Below are 26,267 nucleotides of genomic sequence, written 5' to 3' on the forward strand. Positions count from 1 at the left end.
GTGTCCAAGGTGTTTATTAAATAAGATGGCACTGGGAATAGGGCTAGAATTGCTATCACCGAGGTCATGGGTGAGGAATTTCTGCCTTTCTTACAGCAGGTGTACATATTACCTCTATCAATCTCAACTAGAAAATTAATCACTATAGTCTTTTCTCACAATAGGGAAGACATCTTTTATTTTTTATTTTTCTTTCTTTGTCATTAAATAATGTACTGCTGGCCATATAAAATTATGTTTCAGGCATTTTACATTTTCTTTGATAACTAAGCATAAAATGCCAGTAGGAACCTACTAAAGCAAATTTAGAAAACCCCACGAGACATATGAATTATATAGAAAAGTGTTTTCATTGTAATTCTATATACTTAATATAAGAAATATAATTTAAAATTATAAGGTTCCATTGCATATTGCTTAAAGCACTAATAATATCTTCTTTGGCTGTATTAGAACATTGGTTATATAGATCATCATCTTAAGTGAGCCCTGGCAATATATAAGGTCACACATATCAAGAAAGCATCCAGGGGTGAAAGCCACTCAGCATCCTACATGTTTCTCTTCATTGGATTTCAGAAGGGCAAGTGCAAAATCAATCAAATATTTAACTCACTCTTAGTGTCAAATGGTCCAGATTCTTTACCTAGTAATTAAAGGAATCCTATCGTAATTACCAATTTAATCATCTAGCTATTGAAGTAGCAGATGTTTGTTAATATGTGGATGAGCCAAGAATAGTATTCAAAACAATAAAAATATTTTCAAATTTTAGAAATAAAAATATTAGAGTTAGAAGAAAAGCAATTAGGCGACTGATGGAACTGATTTCTTAACCGAATTTTGAAATAGTCATTAATAATTGAGCAGCGTTGTTTTGGTTTCCTTTGGATCTGCTGCCATATTAATGGTCTGGGGAAGAAAAAAAAAAGAAGAAGAAAAGACATAACTTTTAATAATGAACCATGATGGAATCAGGTAGTGTGTGGTTTGTAGAATTGTGTGTGATGTGATACAGGCAGATTTGTGAAGTGACATGAGGAATCGTTCCAAGGACACACTGCCTTTGGGTTTTAGTGAAATGGTATGAAGTGATGGAGACATAAACCTTAGCTTGACTCAGTCCCTGGTAAGTATCTCAGAAGAGGACAGTGTGGGTTAGTGCCACAGACAGGCTTACATTCCTTTCAAACTATATATTTCTCCTGATAAAGAAGTTTTTATTGCCATTATATTTTATTTCATTTTAACTTAAAGTTTTCCTGCATAACAGTAAACAATTTTACTTTTTATTCATTACTGAAGGACATGTAGATATGCATACATGTGCTTGGTACATGTAGACATACTTTAATGATTTTAAGTGATTCATATAAAAAGCTTATATAATGTACAAGTTAAATGTTATATAAATTTTATATTACTATTAGACATGTCATACCTACTCATATTAAAATATGACTGAATGCATATTAAACCTGGCATGCAAGTATTAAAAAGGACTTCTTTTTCACTGTGGTAAATTGAACAAAATTACCACTTCTGACCTCAAAACATGAACATAATCATGTTTGTAAAATAGACCTAGTGAAGGCATTTTTTATGTCAACTCATGATTTCCCTCCTCGCTTTCTGTCTTTATATGTGGGAGTTTTAATGATAATGAACTATCTGATCATGGCTGAAAGGGCAGAGGATATTGAGCTTCACGAATTAGTACTTATGTCATAATCTTCTTAGGTCTATTACGCAGCTTTTGCAGTTAAAATGAGTTAATTCTACAAATATTAAGTTATTCCTTGAACATTTCTAATGGCCTGTTAAATAATTAACTTCAATCTGAAAGATTGCATTTGACCTTTGCTTAGCATTCTTTTTAATTTCCAAAGGAGTTAATGGAATTTCTGAATTATTCTAGAGAGTTTTAACAGGGAATTCCAGGCATGTGCAGAAAAGCCTGTTCACTCTGGACATTTAAAGTGACATTTAACTGATGGTTCTTGATGGCATGCTTTGTTCATTTCTCACAAATGTGTCTAGGATGAGTTCTCGATTGTACCAGTATTATGAGATTACAAAGAGGAAGTTCTTAGAGTTTTGTTCCTATTAATATGAACATTAAATAATCGGTCTTAATATTTTTAATTCAGAGTGTGTTCAGTTTGTATTAAGTGTCATGGAATTCATCTTCATGCCGCATCTGGGAGCTGCATGCTTTTTCCTATCATAGAAATACCCTGGCAATAGAGTGTTAGGCATAACATTTTTTTCTCCAAGACATAAATGAAGAATAATTGTGGATTCAATGAAACCCAGAAAGGTATAAAGAAATTGTTAAGATAAACCAGGAGTAGTGTTGTACCCTTTAATCCCAGCACTCAGGAAGGCAAGAGCAGGAGAATCACTGTGAGTTCAAGGCCAGCCTGATCAAAAAGCAAGTTCCAGAACAGCTAAGGCTACACAGAGCAACCCCATCTTGTAAAATACATACATACATAATACATACGTACATTCATACACATATATAAACAAAATTTTAATTTGTGATTTAAACACTAAAGAGAGAAACATTGAGGACAAAATTTCCAAAATGTAAGAAAACTCAGAGTCCTCTTAGAGTTCTAAGCAAAGTGTGCATTCACATGGAGACACAGAAGTAGGCAGAGTTCCTCTGTGCACAGACTTATCCTATAACAACAAAAAAAAAATAACAAAAAAAAAGCAAAAAAACAGCACACAAATATTTACATGGAAGGGGTTTTCTGTAATCATGACTTTCCTCCTTAGAAAATAGAGATGCCATAGGGCAGCATCACAGACAGAAGCATATTATCAAATCAGAGAAAGAGCTCATATACAGATCTCTCGTCAAGTGTAAAGATGGACAAACTCTTTCTTGTAAAACAGAATTCTTTCACATTGCTCCTATAGCATACTAATTCAGCCTGGTATTTGTTGTTGTTGCTGCCTTTTTCACCACATGCCATCTCATAGACAGTAAGTACAATGGTTTCTTTGTCTTTAGGCATTAATTAATTTCTCAGGACAGCACTTAGTTAGACTTTACCACGTAATTTCTATGCTGCCCTTACAATTGTGTGTAAAAGATGATAATGTCCTATGAGTGAGGATGGTGAATCTAAACAATTGCACCTGTCCATATAGATTATAACATTGTCAGAAAATGGGGAAGTTGTTATTTTATAGATAGAATATGCGGAAGGCTGAAAGGCTCTAAACACTCATATTCCGCAATCAAAGAGAACCACATTGATTCCCAAAGGGATATCCTCTAGGTCTGGAGTGAGAATAAAAATAGGAGTGTTCAGAGCAACAAAGAAGCTCTAAAATCAGAAAACCAAATGGTCAGCAGTTACAGTGCAGCCTTTCCCAAGTAAAATGGCTCTCATGTTCTGATAAATACGTCATTCTTTGCAGTTACTTAAGGACAATTTCTGACCTCTTTTCTTCAATCCTGCTGAGCAAGCTTGAAAAAGCACAATCCCAGATACTGGTATCTTTTTGCCTTTCAAGACTCAGATCTGCCTGGCACATGTCCTGTGGATGTGAGTGAATTACAGTCAAAATGAGAGTAATATGGGATAGAAGCTCATTTCCTTTTCCTGACCCGGCATTTTGCACAAAAAGTCATTATTAATCATCACAGCTTTCATTGAAATAGTCAAACTGTATTCACATCGTGAGGGGGGGAATGACAGTTTGAATAGCCCAGGAAATTTCTGTTAGAGAGCTTTGTACTGCTATCTCCTGGGGATACCGGAATAACTCAGAATAAAGAGCACAATGTCTTGTCTCTGATGAGTGGGAGTGTCATCCCAGGAGTGTATGAGCTATGTACTTCCTTCTCTGTGTATGCTCATATTGGACAGCACAGTCTCAGTGTGCAGAGCTCAAGCATTTTCTACATGAAAGCTGGAGAATCACAATGGCCATTATTTCTCGGACTCTGCAGATAGTAGCTGGGATAAATGGCAAAACCTTAAAAAGCTAAAATTATAAATTAACCTCTATGATAAAGATTTCATTATGCCCATCCATTCTAATTGTACAAAAGTCAATTAAGATAAATGTTCCCCACTTTGCCACTAAACTTTGAAAACGTCAGAAGCCATGCAAATTGCCAGTGATAGAATCATCATTTATAGTTATAGCTTGACTGTATGCTTTTGGATTTCTAAATTCTTTCTGCCTCAAGAGCAGAACTAACTGAAGTAACTGCTGGAGAAGTTGATAATAGTTTTACTCCACTCTGGTTAGTTTTGCTACACTAGGAGTATTAACTTTTATCTAGTCTCAATACTTTAATTGAAAAGAATGCTGGGAAATGTGAGAATAAAGCAGACATCGTAATTAGGAGACTATACAATTTTGGCAGGTGATTAACGAGTTAGGAAATGAGTGATGAGCCAATGAGCACATCCCCGAGTGAGATGACAGCCCACAATGATGCCTACACATGTGAGGAAGGAACTTTCTTTTCCTTGCTCAGTTCTGGCTCCTAGACTATGTACTGGTACCACCAGCTATTAGGGCCAGTTTTTCAATTAACTGAATCAAATCTCTTTTCCAGAGTTATGTGTAATGGGTGGAACTTTTAGTCTGACTACAGAAGTAAAAGACTAAGATTATAGTACAGCAAATAGAGATTATAATTTTAGGACTGTAATTTGAAAACTTAGTCATGGAAAATTGGTGTCCTAATAAAGAATTATTAAATTATTTTATGTGTATCCTTTAGATACTTGTTTTAGCGAGTGTTTTCCATTGTTTTTGGTTGTAACATAATCATTCTTTAAGACTTCATAATATGTTCTCATTTTTTTCACTAGGATATCAAATACAAGAATAATGACTGTGAGAAAATATATTCACATAGTTTCAATCAAATGGTGTAGCTTAAAATTTAGGTAGAGTGAGTACTGGAAATGAATTTTTTAATATAAATGTAGAGGAGAAAAAATGATTGTCCTATGAGCTGGTTTATCTGTATCTGGATGATGTCTAACATTGCTATGAGAGAGCTGCTATTCTTAGAAATGGTTTCCTAGGCTGGAAAGATACAGGAGTAAGTGAGCTGAGCACCACTACTCATCCCTTTTTTTTTTTTTTTCTGACTGTGGGTGCAAAATGACCAATGACCTCCAGCCCCTGCACATGACTTCCCCACCAGGATGGGCTACATCCTTGAACTGTGAACCAAATAACCTCTTCCTTCCCTCCTTAGGTTTATTTTGCCAGGTATTTTACCATGGCAACAGGAAAAATAAGTAATAGAATTGTATTAACCAAAATCTCTCAGACTGAGAAAAAAGCCTTGCATGCTTTGTTCGAGAACCCTACATTTTATATAGATACATACACATAGGTCTATATAAAATATCATATGAGTATGAATGAGAATTTACTTATTTTTTCTTTTTTATTTACTTTTTAATATATTTTATTAATTTATTCATATTACATCTCAATGGTTATCCCATCCCTTGTATCTTCCCATTCCTCCCTCCCTCCCATTTTCTCCTTACTCCCCTCCCCTATGACTGAGAGTTTATGAGGGAAAGAAGGGTACTACCAAGAAGTGGTGGGGAGGATATTGTTTGAGCACAACTATATTTAAATGGAAATATTTTTTAATTAGTCACATACACACCAAATATATCATGATAAAAAATAAAGAAGCACTAGAAGCAAGAAGAAAACCATACACATGAGTACGTGCATTAATGCTGCCTGTGTCTGCGGCAATGTGGTGACAGGAGGTATGGGAGTATGTCTGAGACTTAACATTTCAGGATGTTTAAAATATAAAAAGAATGGCCCGCTTTTCAAGAAAAATTTAATTAGTCTCTGAAATACTATATTTACCAGGCACATAAGTTTAACAGGTATTAGGATTATATTATTTACTATTTATTCACTTGTTCCTCTGCAATAAGTTCTCTGTCTATTATGCCTTTGTTAGGCATTTCTATCACAGTATAAAACACCTTCTTCTGAGTACACATGAAACTTTCCTAAAATATAAATTTGTTGTTTGTCCACATATTGATGAGTACTGCAAATTTTGAGTCAATTTTTCTACATCATAAATGAAATATAAGTTTTCAAATATTTTTATTTGTATTATGGACAATTGTTATACTAATAAAAGTGAAGTTCAGAACAAGCAGTTCTTAGAAACAAAGATTGTTTAGGTCAGTTGTTCCTTCAGAGATTTCAGTTCTATCTGTAATACAGATAACTTATTATTTAAATGACGAGATTCATCATCTCAGGAGCAAAATTCTTGAATTATAGAAGGGATACGTAATCTATGTAAGGCCCAGAAGAGTCATAAAGTTTAGTGGGTAAAGAGCAAACTTGTCAACTATAAAAATTGAGACAGCAGAGCACAGTCCCAGATGGAGATGGGCTGCCAGTACTGGTGGTCAGAGAGCTGAGGCAGTCAATCACTGGACATTATCGTCAGGATTTTGTTTCCTTTTTGTTTTGTTTTCCTGACAGTTGATAATGAGTGAACTAGATACTGGAAGCATAGTGGAGAAAATAAATAAATTTATGATACCAATTGTCACAAAAGAGATTTGTAATGAACCATTGAACGTATTAAATGGATCTGAAATGTATATCTTATTATCTCAATTGGATAATGTGCAGAAGTGAAAAGACAAGCAAGAAATCGGGGAAGAGTCACTAAGAGCAGTGGAGGTCCTAAAGTTTCTGCATTGTTCTATTGGGTTCTTTTATCCATCCATTGGAATGTTTTATTATTACTAAAATTAGTCTTATATTCACTATATTTTAAACCTGTAACCTAATGTCTCCTGTAGGACAAATCTCTAAGAGTAAAAATGCTGTCACTTGAGAGTTCCTTGATTATCTACCAGGGTATAACCATTGTGCAATAGCTTCAAGAATAGCTGTTATCATCAGGCCAAAGGAGCTCTTTCATATTTTTATTTCATAATTTTAGCCTACAGTGAGACAACAGAAAAAGGCAACTTCACCTATACTATCCATTACATTTCTAAAAGTAGTGACCATAAAAACGACGCAGATCCTCTCACTTCATTAAAGACAAAAAAGTGTTCAGAAGGAAAACTGACTTAATACTCAGCATCAACACTACTCATTGCATAAGGAAGATGGACAGTACCATCTCTTCCAGTCCTTTGTACTGACACCAGCCATTTAGGAATTATTTATGGTAAATAATTTGTTTGAAACCTTGCAAACACTATAGATAGACCGTTTCCTATTTTTGAGAGATAATTAATGACTAGTGGATCCCTTTAACTTCCATGATATTCTCACTGTGAAAAAAATACCTAAAATAGAATAATGATGTCTTGAGATTAGAAATGGAGATGATGAAAACAGTAAGGTGTGAAACAGATGTGCAAGTTCAGGCAGGAGTAACAAGGCCTGGTGTTTTGTATAGCATACAGGAGTATACATGGTCCACAATAACAGGTGCTACCCTTTTTGGACAATACAAAGAAAATTAATTTGCTGATGCACAGGTGAATACATACTGTACATTTACAAACAAAGTGAAGTCAACAGATCCCACTCCACACCCTGATCCAATACTTTGCATTATCACACATAAAACAAAAACAGAAACAGCAAAACCCTGTGGCCAGTCTACTTCCACAGCAGCATGTGACTCATTTCTATTAACTGCTGTTGAGCAAATCACACTCTCTGGTCTTATCACATGACAGGCAGTAAATTTTGGCAATCGTGTGAAAACAATTTCTAGCTGGGCTGGTGGAAGAAAGGCAGCCCCAGATTCCATTTGACTTTCTAATGTTGGAAGAGACCTGAGAACTGTGCTTTTTTCCACAGAAGGTTTGACCTTTTCCTCATCAAGACTAATAAATGCCCAAGGGAAACAAAATAATAAGGCCTCCCATTATTGTCATGGGGAAACTAAGCAGGCCAGACCTATAGGCTACAGGAATGCTATTCATTGCAGATGCTATTAGTTTCTACTTTTTCATTGTCTGCTGGGAGAGGGGGAGACATTAGGGTGGCGCCATGAAAAAGGTTTAATTGGCTTATCGGCAGCTCTGTTAAGACTTTCCACCACCAGACACTTCATAACAGCTGAGGAAAACCTGTCTGTGACCCCTCCTTCTCTCTCATGAGTGCATGATGCAGCAAGGCTGTAAGGTCATGGAGTTTGTGACGCAGTGCTAATTTCCAACAGTAGTTTGCTGGGACTTCAAACAGCTAGGGTTAACCAAAGAGAAGTATGTTTTAAATTGTGTTTTATATTTCATTGATACCAAGGAAAACTTTATGACAAGTGGTGTGATGCAATGTTTCTTGTGTTTTAAATGCTCACTCTTGTTTCAATTGATAGTACGAGGTTAGAACAACATTTTATAAAGGATAAGGCACAGCATGTCTAGAAATGGCCTCTCCCAGAATGTTCCAAACAAATACACTACTAAAACCTATGTTCATGTAAACATTTAAAAAAACAAATGAACACCAAGGTGAATTTTAACTATTACAGAATTTGAACTGGGAGTTCAAGTTTGGAAGCTTTTTTTTTTTCTGACAATTATTCATATTTTCTTTAATTGCCTGTATTGGTGTCATTATTTATACATGACCTTTATTATGCTCCATTAGTTTGTCAGCATTACAATTTATTGGTTTTATTTAACCTTGCCCAGCATAAAAAATTAACAAGAAAATTTACAATTTCAATACAATCACATACAAATCAATCCCTTCTTTTGAAACAGGGTCTCTACATAAGCCCTACTGCCCTGGAACTCACTATGGTTTGAAAGCTGGCCTTGAATTCAGAGTGAACTGCCTGCCCAGGTCTCCCTAGGCATGTCCCACTATGCCCAGCAAAATCAACCGTTCATGTAAAATATTATCTGAGCCATTAAAAAAACCATTATACATCCCGTTAAAATTGTAACTTTTAATCATATAAATCAATGAAAAACATTAGTTTGGAATTTGTTATTATTAAGTATAAATGAATGGCTGCAATAAAAGTCCTCTTAAGACTGTTCTCACTTTAAACCCCTTCCCAGATCTAGCCAATGGTCAGAATATTCTCCACAGTTGAGTGGAGAGTGTGATATGACTTTCTCACGTACTCTGGTGCCTCACATTTGACCATGTCCCCTGGAGGGGGAGACCTGGTGGCACTCAGAGGAAGGACAGCAAGTAGCCAAGAAGAGACTTGATACCCTATGAGAATATATAGGGGAACGTAATGCCCCTCAGGAACAGTCATAGGGGAGGGGAATAATGGGAAAATGGGGGGGGAGGAATGGGAGAATACAAGGGATGGGATAAACATTGAGATGTAACAAGAATAAATTAAAAAAAAAAAGAGAAAAAAAAAAAAAGACTGTTCTCCATCAGTAATGAAAACAGACATGTATAAATTTTCATCCAATAGTGAATCACCATTTTGTATTAGTGTGTTGTATTTCTAAGTATTAATGTAGCTAATTTTCTCTATGCATACAGTTCAGTGCAGTGCAATGTTTTGTGAAATCTGTGCTTAAAATCTTATGATAAAAGTGAATTCAGTCAGATAATTATATATATACATATACATATATATATATATCCTCTGTAAATATATATCATAGATACTTTTATCTCAAAGGTAACATATATACCTATGTATCAGGATATATGTAGATATAGTCAATGATACATTTGCTCCTTTTTTCTTTTTAATTTTGTGTAGTTTCACTTATGATAAACTTACATCCATTACCCCATCCCTTTCTTTTTTTTTTTTTAGATTTTTTTTATTAATTTATTCATATTACATCTCGATTGTTAGCCCTTCCCCTGTTTCCTCCCATTCTTCCCTCCCTCCCATTTCTCCCCTTCTCCCCTCCCCTATGTCCGTGACCTAGGGAGACCTCCTCCCCCTATATATGCTCTCAGAATATCAAGTCTCTTCTTGGTAACTAGCTATCCTTCCTCTGAGTGCCACCAGGTCTCCCCATCTGGGGGACATGGCCAGAAAAGGGGCACCAGAGTTCGTGTGAGAGTCAGATCTCACTCTCCACCCCCATCCCTTTCTTTCTTCCCATTATTCCCTTGCCTCTTCTAATCTTAAATAGATTGCCTCATTTATTATTATAATTGTTGATGTTGTTACATAAATATGCATTTATATTTCTGCATAAATGTGTAAATACTAATTTTGAGTCCACTTTTGCCATTTTATATTTTATTAAAGAGTTTCATCCAATCTACTGGACTAGAACAGCAAATCTCATCCTATGATTCCTCTCCTTTAACTGAAATCAAAACAAGTCACCATCATCTAATGAGAAGCACATGGAACCAATGTGCGCCTAGTTCTTCAGAGTTAAATTGGAATTTATGGTTGTTATTTCTTTTCTTAAAATGAAGTAATGTGTGTTCAACAAAACGTCTTTGGCCATACATTTTTTAATGGTTCATTTCTGTGGGATAGAATGAATATTAAGTGCTCATTCAAACCTCAATGGGAATTGTTCTCTAAAGTGAACATAATAGAAGATGGAATCAAATCATATTTAATAACTCATTATATAATCAAGGAAGTTGGAGTCAAATCATATTTAATAGCTATTATATAATCAAGTTTTTTATGTGGGAATGTATCTCATGGTAAAAATCCACCTGAAGTCAAGCACTTATGAATATCTTCCACATGATAATCTATGATGAAAAACTAGATTAAATGAAAAGTTGTCAGTCAAATTCATGTAAAATTAATGATGCTGAATTGTGTTTTTAAAAAGAAAGTTATGGTGCCAGCTTTTTCAAAATGCAAAATTATTTTTGGGACAAGGTAGCTAATTGTACACTTGGATATTTGTAAATCAAGTTATCACAACATACAAGTTGTGTTCTTTAACTGAAAATACAGTCTACCTTTTGCATTCTCCATCTCAAGGAGAGAAGTGACAGAATGTTTCTTTATTTGCTGTGAGTGACTAACAGGAGAATTCTGGGAATTATATGACTGACCTAGTAGTCACATGACATACATGGATTCATTTTAAAGATAGTCATAATTATTTGTTTAACAGAATTAAGTCCCTATAAACTCTAAGCATCACTGTGAGTCTTTTGATGCCATCACCTTTGAAAGCATCAACAGCTTGCAGCCTTTTTCCGTTCCATGGTCTAGATGTTCTACTGACAAGAATACATTAAATGTATCAGGAGTTAAGATGACAGTGATTTTGCAAGTATTCCTCACTAAATACCATAACTGGACCTAAATTCTTTCATTTCCTACTCTTCTGAAGAGCTGGCAAATAATATGCTCATTACCATATTGCTGTATTATTCATCAGGGCAAGGGAAATGATATATATTATGTCTAGTATTATTTGAACTAAAATTAATCTGTAATGGTGCCTGATGCATGGATGTCATAACTCATTAAATAAATATCTACATAGTCAGCAATTTGCAAGGCATTATGTACAATATATATGTATGTATATATGCAATATATGTATGTATGTGCATGCATGTGTGTAAGTGGGGGGAGGGTCTTAGAAATCTTTGTTTTCTAAACTATTCAGTAAATAAAGAAAACCTCTATTCAGAAACACACATCTTGGGCAGATGCAAACTACATTAGTATTCTAGAGGCTATAAATAACATTGAGCCCTGTGAATGAGGCACTCTACGTTATACATCATATGTGAAATATCAGCATTACTCAATATCCTCCATGAGGCTACAGCAGCCTGTGTCTTCCTCAGGCAAACAATCTGCAACATCTCTTTTACTAATTGCTGCCGTATATTATCATATAGGTACATTCCACATGTGTTTGATAAATTCATTGAATAAGGAAAATAATGCATTCAGCTATTTGAGGACAGTCAGTAAAGGAGGGTCACTTTTCCATTAATGAAGAGGCCTGGAGTATCTCCTTTCAGTATACATTTTTCTATATGATCACTATCGAATGTTTTCAGGCACACAGAGAGGAACAGAGAAAGCCTTACCTTTTTACAGGCCTAGCCCAGTGCAGGTGCTTTCTGACCCTCTTAGACTTTGTTGGACTAAGTATATGGCACATACTCAATAATTTCTATCATTGTTGTTGTTATTGTTTGTTTGCTTGTTTTTTTTATTATTGAAAATATATCCTCAAACATATTGGTTTTTGGTGCATTTTTTAACCTTACTCCTCCTTTTGCTTGTATGTTTTTGCTTCTGATTGTGTGTGTGTGTGTGTGTGTGTGTGTATTTCTGTATATTTATGTTTATTTTTCATTTTCTTTCTATCTTTTTTTTTTTGTTTGTTTTTCTTTTTAATATACCTATTTTCTTCCTAAAGAGAAAGAAGGTGGAGTTGGTTGGGTGTACAGGATCTGGTGAGAAATGTGGGAGGGGAAACACTCAGTGATTTCTGTTGAACTAACACTGGATGGAAATTTGGCACTAATGTGGTTTAGAAAATTGAGATTATTTGATGACAAAAACCTAATGAGGTAACTAGACACATTAATTTTTTTCATAATTTATTTGCACAATCACTGTTCATGAGAACAGAAAGAATAAACACTATGTTGTTAGAACAAGAATAGTAAGCAAATGAAAATTAATGGTGAGGGAAGGTGACAGACAGCATATGCAAGGCACACATAGCTCAAGAGGACTCTGGAGAGCAGGGCTCTGGCCAGGGAAGTTAGTGCTCAATTTCCTTGGCTTAGTGGACACCAGGACTGTACTGTGAATCTGCTGTCTTAAGTTCTCATAGTACACACAAGAATTCATTTCTGGATCCTGCAGACATCTTAAGAGTCATCTAGCAACTCTTTAAAAGGAAACAAGGGCCTGGGGAGACTCTGAAAGATAATCAGATTTTTAATTAGAAGTAGATATGAAAAATGGGGATAGAGGGAATTACATACTGAAGGGAAATGAGCCTTTTGTTAGTATTAACTACAGATATATCTCAATTCTGCACAGAACAGAGATGCAAGTACATCTACAAACCATTGTTTAATATTACACAGGTATGAGAATCCTTCAATAATAGAAAGAGGACAATAGCTACTGGAAGTTGTCGATGGTAGTCTCAAAATCAATTTTAAAGACAAATGTTAGCTTGCTTTGCAAATATTTCATCTTTTCCTCTTGCCTTTTATAACAAATTAACTCCCTTCTTCCTCTTCTTTCTCTTCCTTCAACCTCCTGTCTTCCTCCCCCATCTAGCCTACTCTATGCATTGTCTTTAGCTGTAATGCCAATAGAGAATCTTCTACCTTCTCTGATGTAACAGATGGTATATTTAAGAATAAACTGTTTTAAGCCTGTTGAGGAGGTGCATTACTTTAATCCCAGCACTTGTTTGAAGCAAGCCTGATTTACACAGTGAGCTTTTCTCTCTGTGCCCTTGAAGATATTCTGGGTTTAACTATACAAAATCATATTTTCTTATGAGGATAAAGAATCTCCAAATCCCATTTTTGACCCTGCCTTAACACCACATTCCAATTGCCATTCAAAAGTATTTACTCTTCAGCTGAAGAGTACTCTTACTGAACCATTGGTGATACTGTGGGGTTTGATTAGCTATATGTACATAGATTTTCCTCAAACAGGATAACGGGCTCTAAGTACGTTGTACTGTATCACTTCTTTTTGTATTTATTCTTCTAGAACTAAGGTATTTTCCACAGTTCTTTGTGCATAAAATGCATTTTGTCCTAGCACATGTTTCTTTGAAAACATGAAGCCATATGATTATATCAGTAGCTATTCCCTTACTCAGTATAGAGCTGTTAATTTAAGAAAATTGTGATACCTATCTATCTATCTATCTATCTATCTATCTATCTATCTATCTATCATCTATCTATCTATCTTCTGTCATTGACCTATCATCTATTTGTCTGTTTGTCATAAATTTATCATATACTATCTATCTATCATCTGTTTGCCTATCATCTATGTGTCTACTTATCTACTCATCTATCTATCTATCTATCTATCTATCTGTCTATCTATCTATCTACCTACCTATCTACCCATCTGTCTATCAAACATCTATTTGTCTATCATCTCTCTGCAGATTATCTATACTTGTATCACTCATCCACCTACCAATCATCTATTTGCCTACCATCTATCCATCTATCTATCTACTTATCTATCACCTATCTAACATCTATCTTCTATAATTTATCTCTATGTACATCTATCGTCTATATATCTATCATTTATTTGCCTATATTCTCTCTATCTCTCTATCATATAATCTATCTAACATATCTATCATACATTTATTTGTATATCATCTATTTCTCTATCTATCATCCATCCATCTATCTATTTATATGTCATCTATCCACCCATCTATCTGTGTTTTGAGTCCACTTAATGAACAGTCCAGAAATGTCAGCAACACCTTAAAGTTTGCTAGAAATAGAAAGCTTAGACCAAACTGCACCAAGTGTAAAATTCTAGATATATTAATATCTCTCTGTATTTGTAATCTGTATACACAGTAACATACTTCCTCTAACCGGAGATGCATTAAATATGCCTGAGCTATTTCAATGGAAAGTAACAAATATCAATCACAGTGAATAGAACAGTACAGTTTGGCCAGTAGACACTGTTTGAAAAATGAACTTGTCTCCATGTCAGAACATTTGTAAATGAGGCACAGTCAGGTGCTTATACATTTGTCCCAAATATATCATTTAATATTTACTGAGTTTAATTACAACCATATAGTACTTCTCTGAAATTATAAAATCACAACTGATGCAACTATTGTAAGTGGCATTGTTTATAATTTTTTTTCCCATTGGTTCCTGGATGAAGCCTGTCTGATAACAATTGGGTTAAGCACCAATCTATGAGTTTAGCAGAATATCATTAAGCATCATTTCATTGACTTCTTTTTGCCAGGTGTGTTTGGTTCTATCCTTACTATCTGGGCCATCTGGCCTCTGGTTGCTGATCCTACAGGCTGTATCAGGGTGGGTTTCCTCTCATGGCATGGGTTTCATGCTGAATAAGTCATTGGTTCCATGCCCACAATTTCTGTACTAACTTGCTGGGATTGACCTGGAATTACTATGTTCTCAAATACTGATAATTTGTCCCACCCAAAATCTGCTTTCTGTCTTACTAGCAGATTCTCATGTATACCAGCCTTTGTTGGGCAAACCCTGTTCTCCAGTTTAAAACTATTGGATACAGCTATACCACTCCTGGGCATATACCCAAATGATGCTTCACCATACCACAAGGACAGTTGCTTCATTAGGTTCATAGCAGCTTTATTTGTAGTAGCCACAAACTGGAAACAACCTATATGTCTCTCAGATGAAGAATTGATAAATGTGGTACATTTACACAATGGAATACTACTTAGCTATTAAAAATAAAGAAACCATGAAATTTGCAGGCAAATGGATGGAATTAGAAAAGATCATCCTGAGTGCGGTAACTCAGAAAGATATACATGGTATGCACTCAATTTTAACTATACTGCAATCCACAGACCCAAAGAAGCTAAGTAACAAGGAGTACATAATGGAGGATGCTTGACTCTCACTCAGGGGAGATAGACTAGACAGTGGAAGTAGATGAAGAGAGGGAACTAGGTGGGGATCAGCTCTGGGGTGGGCTGAGGTAAGAGGTGAGACAGCTGAGGGAGAGAAGGGAAACAATGGAGGTGGTGTTTTCTGAGACAAACTGGAGACCTGCAGCACTATAGGCTCCTGGGAAGATATGGAGGTGACTCTAGCTAAGCCTCTTAGCAGCAGGGGACAGGCAGATGGAAGTAGTTACCTCCTAACCAGGCAGAACTTCCAGTGGAGGGAGGGGGACACAAACTCACCTACAAAACCCTTGACCCAGAACTTATCCTGCCTTTAATATATACAGCTATAAAGACGGAGCAGAGAGTGAGGAAATGGCCTGCCAATGATTGGCTCACCTGGAGACACATGGGAGAAAGCCAACCCCTGACACTATGAATGATGTTCTGCTTTGTTTGCAGATAGGAGCCTATAATAACTGTCCTATGAGAGGCTCCTCTTAGCAGTGCATAGAAACAGATGCTGAGACCCACAGCTAAACATTGGGCAGAGCTCAAGGAGTAGGGGGAAGGATAGAAGAGAGGGGACAGGAGTTCCACAAATAGACCAAAAAGCCAGGTAACATAGGCCCATGGGGGGGGGGGGGCACACAGAGACTGAAGCACCCCCGCCCCCAGTGATCATGAATGGAATAGATGTAGGCCCCCTACAGAGATGTAGCTGGTGGGCAGCTTGATCTTCATGTGCACCCCCTTGCTAGTGGAGTATGTGCTATCTTTGACAGACTCTGTTGCCTGCTTGTCTGGCCTCGGTGGAAAAGGACACTCTTAGCCACGATGTGACCTGATGTACCGCAGTGGGTTGGTATAACGGAGAGTGCTCACCTTTTCTTAGATGGGAAGGGGAAAATTGGAGAACAGGGTGAGAGGCTGGGAGCTAGAGGAGAGGAGAGAGGGAGCTGCGAACAGGATGTAAAGTAAATAAATAAATAAATGTAAAAATAAATAAAAACGAAGCCATACTTTGAAAAAAGAAAAAGGAAAGAAAATGCCAAGCACCTTTCTGACTTAGAATTTTGGCCTTTGCTGTTCCCTGCTCTCAGCTTTCTCTGATCGCTGACTGCTTTCACACTCCAGTCTCCTTGGAATTTTTCTTTAAACATCTTATCAGTACTAAAACTTGTAAGCATGGTACCTGTGGTACTTGTCAATAATTCCTGATTTTATTGAGTTGAGATCTTGGGGTTCCCAATTTATTCTAATTCATTTGGTTCCTGAGTTTCACAAAGTAGCAAAAGTTACAATAAAAGGAATTTATCCAGAAATATTTATAAATGTTTGGGTTCTTCAATTCAGATACCAAAAATTCATTTTCTACTTAATGTACCTGTCTTTTTTAACTGGAATATTGTTCTCTGAGAAAAAAATTTTTTTTGTATTTTAGTGTTCTGTATTTCCAAATCCTATAATATTTCCTGGCACTCACTGAGTGCTAATAGGAAATAAGTATTGAATGTCAGTGAACTGGCTCAACAGGAAACAGTACCTGCTGCCAAGCCTGACAAGCTGAGTTCAATCCCCTAGACAGTCCAAGGAGGAAACAAGATCCCTCAAGTTGCCTTCTGACCACCACACTCACACACACACACACACAAACTTACACAGAAAGGAAAATAAAGATTTAAAGAAATTATATAAAAAACAAAACAAAACAAAAAATTAGTGGTTAAATAAAATTAGTGGCAGCCAGTTACTGGGAGAAATAAAAGTAGGCAGGATTGGAGTTCCCTGGTGCAAGATGAGAGAAGAGAAAAGATAGAGAAAGAGGACATGGGCCGATGGAGCATATCCAGCCCCAGAAAGGACAACTTATTGGCAGGTAACTTGGGTTGTATAGATGAGAGAGAGCTAAATATCTTAGAGAGTTGATATCTGCCCAGCTCCAGTGCTTTCAGCTTGTAAAATAATTTATAGTCTCTCTGTGTCCATTATTTTGGGCACTAGCAGTTTTAAAGGAAATAGTTGCTTTATTAATTATATGTTCCATCAACCTTTACTCCAGGATATTATTCTGGCAGGACAAATTGTAGGTTAAATGCTTAGTGGCTGAGATGGTATCCCAAACACTCCACTGGGAGTCTTGTCTAGCTACAGGAGATAACTTTTTTTTTTACTGGTTATACATTAACACATGGCTGTTAACATACTGAAAATTCCATTTATAAGAAATATGTAAGCTGTTTTTTGTTCTTAAATGCCATTAGGGATAAATGAGTCACACATTTTGAAATGTTTGCAAAATTATTTCCACACTTTTGGGTGGTGCTTGAAAGATTTGACTACCTACCTAAATGCATAACAGAGTCAAAAATTCAGCACTTGGCCACATTAAGGATGTAAAAACTCCTTATGTCATAAACCAACCAAGTTACACAGGAAACAATCAGAGAAGATCCTTGCCTTGTGGCCAGCATGAGCTGTTGCAGCCTTTCTGTTAAGTCTGAATGACTTAGTTATGATACTTGCTAAAAATTTCCCAACTTCTTGCTTATTTCTATTATATTTAAAATATAAAAACAGATGTCTGTTTTTCTATACTAAAGAAATTGTGATCAACCAATCAAGTGGTCTCAGATTTCTAAATTATATAGCCTTATGGTTAATGTAAGTGTTCATCTTTGCTACTAATGAGGTATGCACATTTGCAACTCACCTGATTGTAGGCCTGTTTCTTTTCAGAACAACTCAGTGTTCCTCACATTAAGGTGGAGTTCTTACTTCCTGGTATGCAAGCAATTTCAAATTTTTAAGAATAGAAATTAAATGCTATATTTATTCCAATGATAACGGTTGAAAGAGAACAGAGTTTTATTTCTAAGAGTAGTTGAAATGGAAATCTTCAAATATAATCTTCCATTAGGCATCTCTCAGTTTCAAAGAAAATATGAACTTTAGCCATGAGTCTGTAATCACATAATGCAAGCAATGAAGATGAGTTATAAATGAATCTCTCTGTTTTAAAAAATACACATTTATTTAATGTGTATGTGTATGCCCCCAGCACATGTGTGGAGTTCAAATCACAATTGCAGGAGTCTCTTCTCTCCTTCCACTGGGGATTGAACTTGGATCCTCATGTTTGCTAGTGGGTCTGCAAGGCTGCTATGACATCCTTCTGCACCATGAATCTCTATTACAGAGTGAGCATTAGAGTATATTTTCTTAGAAAACTGTCACAAAAATACAGTAGGTAGCAGCCTCCTGTACAGATGCAGATACAAACTGAAATATTTTGAAGATGCCGTTCTTCACCTATCACAGGAGTTATTTTATTTAGGTCAAGGAAGTGAATGGTTCACCCTACAAGTAAACTCAGTGTAGAAACTCATAGAAATGCTCACCCATATGCGTCTGTTTTAGATGATAATTTCATCTAGCAGTGCCGGCTTTATTAGCTTAGAGTTGTTCCTATAGTTTATTTTCAGCAGTAATTCTTTATAAAAACTCAAATATTTTGTTCAACCACAGACTACAGATTTAAGATTGTCTAAATGTTGGCTGTGCTCCCACTCTGTCAATCATAAGAAAATGTAGCTACTGGAAAAGCCAGATTTCTAGTTTGAAGAAGGCAACAATGAAAGAATGGAGGAATGTAAGGAGTGTAAAAGGGAGATGGAAAGAGAATAAGAATGAATCAGGGAAAAGCTGATGTTTTTTGAAGAGCTTCTGTCTCTGTCTGATAAGGATAGGGCTTCACAAAAAAGATCCGATGTTTGAGTTCACTAATCTTTATGTATTCAAATGCAGGATTCTAATAATTTCTGCTTCATCTTTAGGGAAAACAAAAGAATGTTTGTTAAAAACTTAACTTAGAAATAACATACTAAAAATTATCTTTCAGGAACTGCAAGGAGTCAAGGAAGTAGTTCCTTTTTGTTTTCATTCAACTTTGTGAAAGTAATCCAAGACCACACATGATATTTGTATTTTAATTTCATGTGACTGTGATGTACAATAAAGTCATTGAAATTCTTGAAGCTGGAGGTTTTCATTCACTATAATGTGATGAGTTAAAGGGAAAAGTAAATACTACTTTGAATTTTAAATGCCACATTCCTTAAAAGTAAGGTTATGGTGCACATGTGTGACCTCACCCAAATCACACATCATAGTGTTTGTTACGTAGTATTCAAGGGATTTTAGGATGACTACAAAGATGTTCAGTAATCACCCTCTTTCATTCCTGGACATTTTCATCACTTCAAAGGCAACTCTCTAACTACAACAACTCATTCCATTTTTCTCTCCTCTGTCTAGTCACAGGGAACTGCTTTTTGACTCACGATTTCCCTGGTCAGAACAGGCTTTATATATGAAACCATGCATTATACTTTGTTCGTATGTGGTTTCTTTGATTTAGTACTTTAGCTATTTTTATGGCAAATCACTTCCTGTTGCGTTAAAAAAAGGCATTTTTATAATCTATCCACCAGTTGATAGACCTTGGAGTTATTTATATAGTTTTAGCTATCATGAGCAATGACACTATAATAAACATTCATGAAATTTTTGTGTGAATACGTGTTTTCAGATTTCTTAGACATTTATCTAAATGTGAATGCCCTAGGTCCTATTGTGACCACCATTTTGACAGCCTGCTATTCTATTTTCCAAAATGATAGTACATTTTTCATTCTAGTCAGCAGTCGATGAGGACACCAAGTCCTCCATGTAGACATCAATGGTTGTGATTGTTTGCCTTGATTTTACTCACCCAAAGCCTGACAAGGGAAACAAATCTCCAATACTTTGTACAACTACAAATGCTACAACAATTCTATACAAAATTTTCCAGAAAAAACTGTAACAATATATAACATTTATGTTACAATATGACTGACTAGGATTTAGAATGTAATGTTGGTTTACCTTTGCAAGTGAATCACAGAAGTAGCAAACTAGGAGTGGAGGGCACTTCCCAACTGAAGAGACCAACAAAGCATATCCACTGAGAGGAGACTTCTGTTGAATTCTGGGAAGTGACTTTTCCCTTTAGACAATAATAAATCTCAGGCTGCATGTGGTGAACATTGTACTTTAGATACTAACCATGGAACTTCAGTAAGGGGGAGAGAATGGCATCTAAGTTGAAAAGGAAAAAATAAAACTATGTCTACTGACAGATGAAAATCCCAGGGGCCTTTCCCCCAGCATGAATTCTTATAGTTAATGATTTCATCAGACTGGCAGAATACAAGATCAATATAAAAATGTGAATGGATTTTATAAAATATATTTATAGAAGCAAATATATTTGGAATTAAGTCTTAAAAGTCCACCTACAAGACCGCACATCCAAGCACAAAATTTTCTTGGGCAACTTAAATTAAAAAGCACAGACTGGTCTTGAAGGCTAAATAAATAAACAAACAAATAAGTAAACAAATAAATGGACAGGCATAAAGCTGAGTGTTCATGAAGGAGTGGATAAGTCTGCGAAACAATCAGAGAGGGAGTGATAAATGTGATTCAAACTCATTGTATGAAATGCTTTAAAGACTAATAACTTAGGAAAACCAACCTATAGTAGCCTGCAACATTTTTTTCTAATTTCCCAAGATATGATTTTTATCAGAAAAAGAAATGTGAATTACAAATTTGGACATAGAACCAACACTAGTTTCTTGTGTATACCCACATGCATGATATGTGTGTGTGTGTGTGTGTGTGTGTGGTGATGCTGTGAACAATTGCAAGGCTTGTATATATGAGGCTACTGCTCTTTCACTGAGTCATCTTATCAGCCCTTATATACTAACTTTTGAGAGCGGAAATGAAGGTGCTGAGATGCCACGTGCAGAAGCCCATGTCTTTCTGAAGTGCTCTGGTGCTTACACATATTTAGCAGAATGCTGGATGGACAACATCAGCTTGTCATTGAAACCCAAATTATGGAAGGTGCTGCATTGCAACTGTTTCCTCTGTTGAACATGGCAACTCTCTGTTCTCTTGACCTTAGCCCCTGATTGCCATACTCTCCAGTCATTCCCTGAAAATAGTCAAGTTTCTAGGACATACTTCTAGAAAAACAAAGCAGCAAAATTGGCCTAGAAACACAGAACCTGATATCAATTGAATAAGAAAAGTAAATAAAGCATTCCCGTTTCTGTTTTCTTAAAGAAATTTCACAGGCAGGGTAAGCAAGTCCTCAATTAGTCTTGCCTCACAAATATGTATGTCAGATATATTAGGACAGAAGGCTGAGGACAATGCTCCAATGTTATAGAGAGTTATGGGTGACTATTCAGGCAACAAACTGTCTCTGTCATCTTGTCTTTTTGGAAGCTGCTAATCTGCACTTCCTTTCTACTCAAATAATTTTATTCTTTCTCAGAGTTTCTGGTGGGGTTGAAGACCAGATAGTTTAGTTTTACAATTAAGCTTAGTTGTTTAGAGGTTAATATGCTTTTGGGTCTAGATAGATGTTTTAAGTTGATAATGATGAGATACGATAGATATTGATTTACATTCAGAATTTTAGATGCACCAAGACAGGAAAGATATTTTCTTCAAGGCTGCCAAATACAAATGGCCAAAACACTATGAATGTAACATTTATATAATTCCTGATAGTTTTGTGGTTCTTCTTGCTGTAGGTCGTTTATTATATATGTGTGTAATAATAGAAATGTGTATGTAGAAAAGAAAAATAATAAAAAAAGAAAAAAATTTTAAAAAAAGGAAAAGAAATGTCACAGGGTATTTTCTAGCCAACGACAAGATTGTTATTAAGTTAAGGATTCACTGTAGTCAAACCTTTTTTTTTTTTTTTCCGAAAACATTCTCCCCTGTCCATAGTGGATGTCCAAGGCTTCCGGACCAGAATCGTAGATTAAATTACCTATTGTTTTAAATGTCATTTAAGATTAAATTATGTTTCAAGTGGGAAATACTCCTAAAAAATAATTCACAAGAAGACTTAAATACACAATTTCAGATGAAGTTTGTCTTTGCTACATTGAAACAGAAGTAGTCTCCCTTTATATTATTATTTAAAACCTTAATTATTTCAACAATTTTATGCATGAAAAAAGACTCTGACAAGAGGTTGCCACTTACTTATTACTAATATTTCATCGAGCATACTGTAATTGTATACTGTTTTAATTTCTTGTGCTCATTACAATTTAGGCTAAGTTATGGTGGTTATTGTGGTGGAGGCTGGTCTGTGCATAGCTGAATAACTCCTATGATAATTGCCTTTTGTCGAGTGGACACTGGTCATGGCTTCTCACTACTCTGAAGTCAGAATACCTTATGGGACATATCTTTGGATGGATAAGAACTTTCTGATGGTACCTCATTTTAAAAAAAGGTTTATTGTTCGTTGTTTATATCCTAAAATACAAAGCTCATGGAGGTCATGTTACTTGCTCAAAGACACCTAGATGATACCTGCCCAAACCCAATTTTGAAGCTGTGATTATCTTGATGAGTATGTGCACCATCTTGACCAACAAAGTTTTACAACATTTTTTTTTTCTTCTCTCTTCTTTTTGAGACAAGGTCTCCCAATGTAGCCCTGGGTAGCCTGGAAATTACCACACAGACAAACCTATCTTCTACACATAGAAATCCACCACCTCTGCCTCCTGAGTGCTGGGGTTAGAGATGTGCATCACCATGTCAGGCTATATTCTTACTTTTGATGAAGTGGTGGTGATTTTCAAAATGATCCTAGGCTTTAAAGAGATCCCTGAAGCACTGCTTTGAGATCCTAGTATGAAGGTGCTGTAGGCATCTTTTTGATTTCATGATACCGGCCTTGTCTGTCATGTACCTTGTTCATTTCCTGTCATTGTGCTGTGGTGGACTTGTGAGTCAGAAGGCCTCTGCTGATTGATCTGGGTGAAAGGCCTGACACTGGTGTCCCTGAGTTTCTGTACTATAGATGTAAATATGAGCTGATCAACAAAGTGCTGCAGAAGTTCTATATGTCTACCACCAACACTTTGGTTAGGGTGACCTGTGGCACCATGTGTGAAGTACGTATGACATGAAACAGGCCATTGAAATCTTTAAATATCAGATAGCAGATTTTGAATCTAATTTAAGCCCAGAGCCTTGACCAATTAGATTTCAGCTTTCCTAGAAGAATTTACTGGACACTGTCTCATCAGAGCTGAAGTGGGTATAAAGTAGAGACACCAGCATTGCTTTCCTGCAATGGTTCCATGCATTTTACTAATCCAACTTTTGCCAGTTGGTCTCTGGGGAAACATTAGACCCATGCTATAGTCAGATACTGCATACATGAGTGAGAAACTACAGAAATTATTTACTTATTTCTTAAGTTCTTTGCTTGTTCAGTTATTACCAATTCCTCCTCAAGTACTACATTTCTTTCAAAGGGCTAGGTGAAAGGGAAATGTTGCATTATCTATAAAATGTTTTTGGGAGATGTAAAAGTCAATGCCACCATGCAATGAAATTGCTCTCAAATCGCAAGTTGCACATATTCTAGCTCTCTGGATAGTCACCAACTGCTTAATCTTGCTTTTTTTTTTTTTTTTTTTCTTTAACAAACAAAGAAAGCCACAAAAATATATGGCATACTGTTCTGTCACTGTCAATTATATTTGCTCATGATCTTCTAGCATGGCATAAGTGAATATTTTAGCTATGACTTATCAGTAGAATTCACTTATTAACTGCTATATTTGCAACATCACTTTTTTAAAATGCATACTTTAGTGTTTTTCTTTTTAAGGAATGTGATGGCTAAGTGGATTAACTTGTTAAATACTGTAAAGCCATCACTTTTGGAGTTTAACTTACTTATCTGTAATTAGTACTTGAAGTTCACTGAAGAGCTGTGACTGCACATGAATGTGACCAGCAGGGCTAGGCCATGCCTCTCTTGCCTTTCTTTACCAGCAGTTTGTGAGCTGTGATTTTTATCTACTCAGAATGTGTCTAGTATATAATTACATGTAGCTTTTATTTTATATCTTTTATGGGGATCAATGCAGGTCAGCATGGATTCTCTCTCTCTCTCTCTCTCTCTCTCTCTCTCTCTCTCTCTCTCTCTCTCTCTCACACACACACACACACACACACACACACAATGGGGTACAGTCAGTGCTTCCCTGTAGCTAGTCTACACTCCCTTTGTCCTCTCACACAGCTCTCCTGTACTACCCACAATGTACCCCAACTGTAAGTAGGTGCCCATTAGTCAATACTCATAGGTCTTTCACTCTTTATCTCAAATTGCTATCTACTGACTCCCCTATGACTGAGGGACATTTTCACCTTGACCTAGTCTGATGACCCTTGGCACCTTCTGTAATTTGTAATAGTCAGCCTGCAGCATCAGGTTTCTCATTTTGTTATTTGTTTTCTGATATGACCCTGGTTTTGTCCCTTAGGGCCTTTCTCTGTGAAGAAATGACTGCTTGGTACCTATTTAACAGATACTTCACCTTTGCCTTGGTTCTCAGTACACAAAGAACAGAAACTCAGCTTTGTATGCCAAGTTATGTGACTACACCCACTTTCCACAGATAGGTGTTCTTGCTTTCTTGGAGCTCTTCCCACGGCTGTCCTCTGTTCTCAGGGGTCACACTGATGCAGCCTTCTCAACTTCTTATTCCACTGGGTTGCATCTGCCCATGACACAATTCTAGCTCATCACTGCTCTGTGCCATAAACTGTTAAACCAGCCATCAGTCAGACTCCGTGGGCAGCATTCACATCAGTAAAGTGCACACTACAGCTATGCAGTGAACTGAGTGTTGATGGCAACCAAGAAACAGCCTTGGAGTTGAAGTCTCCTAAAGTTGGTTCCTACAAAAAATTGGTATAGGTGAATGAATCAACCAAGTAACATTAAACATTAAAATGAGAATTAAAAATTAGCATCATTATAGTATTTGACTTTTATAACCAAAATAAAAGATGGTCTCATTTAAATGTAGTGTGAAGATAAGCATTGAAATTTGATGATATTTCATTTCTTCAGATGTCATGCAGTATTGCTCCACAGGAAGAACAGGGAGGTAGAACCTCATTCTTAAGGATATTTTAGGCTTAAGTATATGCTCTGGTGTTCATGTTTGTAATGATGTGTGGACACAAGAGTTCCTGTCTGCAATACTTAGAGAACAGTGAGCCAACAAACAAACATTTCTGTTACAATTACCCTACATTATGCTTCCTATGAAGGACTTTCTGCCTTTTAAATTTGTCCTTTTTTATCTCTAATGCCAATTGTTTTGCTATGGTTCATCAGTTGAATTTGATCCATCATGAGATTTGTTTTCTTACTGTAACATTTTCTTGCAATTATGAAGTAGTTCACATGACACAAGATGTGTAATAATGGCCAAATAATATACACAATACTTAAACCATGTACTTCCACCTTTGAAAATCCAGCTTTTCAGCACTTGAACTGGGAATGCCTATGTGTTGTTGTGCTTTGTTTTCTAAGCACTCTGGCAAATTATCTTATATGTCTTCCTAAGTTTTTCTGTGTTCTCTGTTTAGAAAACTGAGACTCACAGACAGTCAAGATTTGTGTAAGGTTCCACAGTAAATGATTGACCTTGGATTTGATGTCTGGGAGTGGATCTTAAGTTCACACCAACTTTCTGCCAGAACTCTTTA

General features: G+C 36.1%; 1 protein-coding gene across 29 annotated transcripts in view; it reads left to right on the top strand.

Moving 5' to 3' along the window:
* The window catches only part of Nrxn1 (neurexin 1), a 1,084,885-nt gene that overhangs the window by 45,577 nt on the left and 1,013,041 nt on the right, over nt 1–26,267 (top strand). The gene's annotated exons all lie outside the window — the stretch shown is intronic.

This window comes from Acomys russatus, chromosome 1, assembly GCF_903995435.1.
Source record: "Acomys russatus chromosome 1, mAcoRus1.1, whole genome shotgun sequence".
Taxonomy (NCBI): Eukaryota; Metazoa; Chordata; class Mammalia; order Rodentia; family Muridae; genus Acomys; species Acomys russatus.